Genomic DNA, 6,000 nt, shown 5'->3' on the forward strand with positions numbered 1-6,000 from the left:
TAGGCAGATAGATAGATAGATGAATAGAATGATGAAAAGATAGCCAGAATAATAAGACAACTGTGGCAAAATGTTAACATTGGTGACTCTGGGTATCAGGGGCATAGGGATATGTTGGAGTTCTCTGTATAGGATTTGTATTGTTTAACTGTCCTGAAAGTTTGAAAGTTTTTCAAAATAAAATAGTTTTTAAATTGTTGGTAGAATGTATTAATACAGTAATTCTAAAGGAAAGTTTGGCAATGATTATCCAAAGAATTAAAATTGTCACTACTTTGACACATTTATTCTACTTTAGTGAATTAATCCTAAGAAATGGTGACAATATTTATGTTTATACCTATGTTTATGTATACTAATAGCTTTAGTAGTTAAGGGGCTCAAAAAATCAGAAAATCTTTTTATAATTGATAATATAGGACTGATTAAACAATCTATTATTTTGCCAAGTGTTTATTTGCAAGTAATAGGATCCCATTCAAACTGGCTTAAACAGAATAGCCCCAAATTGGAAATAAAGCATATGCCCACCCACACTAGCATATCCATATAGTGGTGTATGAAATAAAAATGAATAGCTATGTGTATGCCATGAATCTTATAGACATAATGTCAAGCAAAATAGCCCAGAGAAAAAATAATGCATCCCGAATAATCCCATTTGTCACCTAAGGGGAAATGATTAATAAAAGGAAGGGAAGGATTACCATAAAAGTCTGGATAGTGGTTACTTTTTCCAAAAAAAAGTAATTTTAAAAAATATCCACTTATATAAATTTATATAATTCATATAAAATTAAATATAACTTTATCAAATGTAAATCTTTTTGCATTTTGACAAATGAATTCACATACATAACCACTGTAACAATCAAGCTAACTAATATTTCAATTGTAGCTCAAATCCTCTAGGCTTCTCCTCAGACAATCTCTTCATCTCCCAGCCCTTGGAAAAATTTTTCTTTTCTAGAGTTTCTTATAAATGAAATCATACAGTATGTACTACCTCTTTTGCTCAGCAAATTGTATTTGGTGGTATATTACTTTGTGTTGATGTATAATATTCTCTCATATAACTATTCTGCAATTTGTCCATTAACTTGTTAATAGAACTTGGGATTTTCCTAGCTTTAGGTTATTATGATATAAAGCTTCTATGAAGATTCATGTACAAGTCTTTATATGGGCAGGTCTTTCTTATTTCTATTTAGTAAGTACCGCCAATTGGTATTCATGAGTCAATGGTAACTCTACCAACCTGTCTTCCAAAGCAGCTGTATACATAGGAGAAACAAAGTGAAGACCTAGAGAGGAAACCACTGGCACCAGAAACTGGAAGCAATGGATCAGGAACAATGATCAGCAGACTCCAGCCACCTGTCTTCTAAGATTGGTCTTCCTTGAGCCAAGGCATCTATCTCTGGATGCCTTAGTTTGGACATATTTATGGCTTTAGAACTGTAAAACTGTAACTTTTCCCTTTTTAAAAGTCATTCCGTTTCTGGTTACTGCATTCTGGCAGTTTTAGCAAAATAGGAGTGTCGCTCATTGCTGTTTTAATTCTCATTTTCATGATGACTGAAGGAGTATATAGTCTTGTACTCACTCTTTATCTGTATATCTATTTTTTTGTGGAATTGTTTTTTCGAGCTTTTATCACATTTTAAAATTGAGTTGCTTTTCTTCTTGTTATTGAATTACAAGTGATCTTTATTTACGCTGGGTACAAATTCTTGACAGATATATTAAATGATAATATTCTCTCCTACACTATGGTTTATCATTTCACTTTCTTAATGGAAATGTTCAAAAAGTAGTTTTTATTTTAGAAGTCCAATTTATTAATTCTTCCTTTTATACTTTGTACTATTGGTAGCCTGTCTTAGAAATCTTCACCTACCAAACCATTACAAGATTTTCTCAAATGTTTTCTTCTATAAATTTTATGTTTTTAACTTTTACTTTGAGTAAATATTGGGGTATGATGTGAGGGAAGGATAAGATTTTACTTTTATTTTTTAATAGCTATTCGGTTCTTCGAGTACCAATTTTTAACAAAAAGCATCTTTTCTACCTTAACAATGTTGGCACCTTTGTCAAAAATCAATTGACCTGTTTTGGTGAGTTTGTTTATGTATTCTCTAGTTTTTTTAATTGATCTATATATTTTTCTTTTTGCTGCTGTAACATGGCCCTGATAACTGTATTTTATGGTAAATCTTAAAATCAGGAAGTAAAAAAAATAAAAAAATTTAAAAAGGGTGGGCTACGTTAACTCAGTGGCAGAATTCTTATCTGCCATGCCAGAAACCTGGGTTCAATTCCCAGTGTCTGCCCATGTAAAAAAAAAAATTAAAAAAAAATCAAGGAACACAAATCTTTCAATTTTGTTCTTTACTTTCAAAATTGTTTTTGATTATTCTACTTCCTTTTGATTTCTATATAAATTTTAGAGTCAGTTTTATTCAAATGAAAATACTGCTGGAATTTTTATTAGAATTTTGATGCATCAATCATTCAGTTGGGCAAAATTGGTCTTAATAATATTGAATCTATTCTTCAAAGAGCAGAATATACCAAACCATTTATTTAAATTTTCAATTTATATCACCAATGAATCACAGATTTATGCATGTTATATAAAATAATTTATATATATATATAGGTGTTGGTTTTGTAATTTTGTTCCCATTTTCATTGCTACCATATACAATTAAATTAATTTTTACATTGTAAATTTTCTCCACTGCTTTTTTCATCTGTTGGGACGATAATTTCATTTTATTTTCTTTCATTCTTTCTTTTTATGGAATATATTGATTGAATTTCAAACAATCAACCAATCTTGCTTTCCTATGATAAATGCTATATGGTCATGATGTATAGTTCTTTTCTTATACTGAAAAAATTAATTTGTTAATATTTTATTAATGATATTTGGACCTAGGTTGTTGGGTATTGATCTATAATTTTATTTTTTTACAATGGCAATATCTTCTATTTTGGTATCAGGATTAGACTTGATTCATAATATAAAAGAGAGAGGTGTTATCTTTATTTTCTGAAAGTGATTGCATAATCAGTTCTATAATTACCTTAGATATTTAGAATAAGTCACCAATAACATCATTTGGGTATGGACTTTTCTTTTTGTGAAAGTTTTAAACTTAGAAACCAACCCATTTATTTTATGTAGGCTTGTTTTGGTTTGCTAAAGCTGCCAGAATGTAATATGTCAGAAATGGATTGGCTTTCAACAATGGGAATTTATTAGTTTACAAGTTTACAAGCCTAACTTAATGTCCCAGTTAAGACATCGACAGGATGAAACCTTCTCTGAAGACCAGTTACCAGTGAGCTTGAGTTTGATCTCCTCTGTCACATAGCCAGAATGCAAGGCACATGGCAACGTCAACTGGTCCTTCTCTCCTAGGTTTCATTGCTTTAGCTTCTGACTTCTCCATCTGTGGTTTTTTTCTCTAAACTTTTCTGGGGTTTTTCTGTGAGCTTCTCTATCTCTCTCTGTTTTGTATCCTCTTATAAAGAGCTCCAGAAAGAGAATTAAGACCCACCTTAAATGAGGTGGGTCACATCTCAATTGAAATAATCTAATGAAAAGGTTCCACCTACAATAGGTCTGTCACCATAGGAATGGATTAAAAGAATATGGCCTTTTCTGAATTACCTAACAGCTTAAGGGTACCACAAAGTCTATTCAATTTACTCACTTTTTTTTTCTTGGGTTTTCTTTGGTAGTCTGTGTCTTTCAAGAAATTTGTCAATTTAAGCTGTTCAATTTATAGTGTAATATTTTTATAATATTCTTTATTATCATTTTAATGCTTATGTGATATATTGTTATACCATCTTTGTTTCTGACATTGGCAATTTGTATTGTCTCCCTTTTTTCTTGATCAATCTAGCTAAAAGTTACTAATTTTATCTTTTATAAATAGCTTTTGGTTTTATTGAGTGTTATTCTATTATTTGCTCATTTCTTTGTAATTGACTCAGTTTTTATACTTACATTATTTTGATTGGCAAGAGGCAATTTTGTAAAATTTTACATTTTGATTTGAATGTGGTGAACTAATATTTACTAATTAATAATTTATTAAGCTGTATTATTATGTTTAGTAGACTTTTCTGTTTTGTATTGTATTAAACAATTAACAAATACACTTAGGTCTGAGAGATAGATTGGCATGTAAACACATTCCAGAAAGTAGGCAGGAAGAAAAAGATGGTGAAAGTTGAGGAGAGTATGTTTGAATATATATATATGAATACACATAGTCATGAAATTTTTGCTAAGATGTTTCTAATTAACTCTAAAAGCAAGGAATAAACATTGCAGCAGATGAGGAAATAAAATGACAGGATTGAGTGAACAGAATAGGCATTAATTATTCTGGAATGTTTGGTAAAACTCACTTGTGAAGTCATCTAATCCTGGGCTTTTCTTTATTTGGAGGTTTAGACGATTGATTCAATCTCTTTAGTAGTTGTTCTGTTGAGCTATTCTATTCCTTCTTGAGTAAGTGTATGTAGCTTTATGTGTTTCTAGGAATTTGTCCATTTCATGTAGGTCATCTCATTTACTGGTGTACAATTGTTCATGGGATCCTCTTATGATCCCTTTTATTTCGATCCCTTTTGTAGGATTGGTAGTAATGTCTTACAATCCCTTACAATCCCTTTTATAGGATTGGTAGTAATGTCTCCTCTTTTTTTCTTAAAAAAAGGGGAGAAGCACAGTCTAAAGTTTGTTGATTTTATTATTATTATTTTCAATAATCATCTTTTGGTTTTGTTGATTCTCTTTATTGTTTTTTAATTGTCAGTTTCCTTTTTCTCTGTTCTACTATTTGATATTTCCTTCATTCTCCTTGATTTGGGTTTAGTTTGTTCTTCTTTTTCTAGATAATACAGTTGTGAGGTTAGGGCTCTGATTTCAGACTTTATCACTATTTGATGCAAGCATTTAGAGCTATGAATTTCCTTCTCAGCACTGCTTTTGTCGTATCTCATATATTGTTATCTTTGTTTTTCATTTTTATTCACCTCAAAATATTCCTAATTTCTTTTGTGACTTCATTGAATCATTGGTTGTTTAATAGTGTGTTGTTTAATTTCCACATATTTGTGAATTTTTCATTTCTCCCTCCATTATTGATTTCTATCTTCATTTCAGTGTCATCAGTGAATATTCATTGTATAATATCAATATTTTGGGGTTTTTTTTGTGTGTGTGTGTGTGTCCTATCCTGGAGAATGTCTGATGTGCAATAGAGAAAATTATGTATTCTACCGCTGTTTGGTGAAGTGTTCTATATATGTCTAGTAAGTCTATTTGATCTAGAGTATCATTCAAGTCTTCTATTTCCTTATTGGTCTTCTGTAATCTATTTGTCCCTTCAAATCTGTCAATATTTGCTCCAAATATTTTTGGACTTACAATTAGATTCATCCATGTAGATGCTTGCAAGACTTCATTCCTTCTTACAGCTGAATAATATTCCATTATATGTTTATATCACATTTTGTTTATCCGTTCATTGATTGGTGAGCACTTGAGTTGTTTCCATCTTTTAACAATTGTGAACAATACCACTATGAAAATCGATATACAAAAGTCTGTTTGTATCTTCACTTTCAGTTCTTTGCAGTATACACCTAGTAGCAGGATTGCTGGTTCATAGGACAATTCTACAGTTATCTTCCTGAGGAACTGCCAAACTATCTTCCCAGCAGCGCACCATTCTACCTTCTTACCAGCAGCATATAAGTATTCTTGTTTCTCCACATTCTCTCCAAAACTTGAAGTTTTATTTTTTTTTAAATAGTTGGCCATTCTAGTGTATGTGAAAAGATATCTCATTGTAGTGTTGATTTGCCTTTCCCTAATAGCCAGTGATGTTGAGCATCTTTTCACATGCTTTATAGCCATTTCTATTTCCTCTTTGGAAAAGTGTCTATTCAAGACATCTGGTCATTTGT

Source organism: Tamandua tetradactyla, chromosome 3, assembly GCF_023851605.1.
Source record: "Tamandua tetradactyla isolate mTamTet1 chromosome 3, mTamTet1.pri, whole genome shotgun sequence".
NCBI classification, from domain to species: domain Eukaryota; kingdom Metazoa; phylum Chordata; class Mammalia; order Pilosa; family Myrmecophagidae; genus Tamandua; species Tamandua tetradactyla.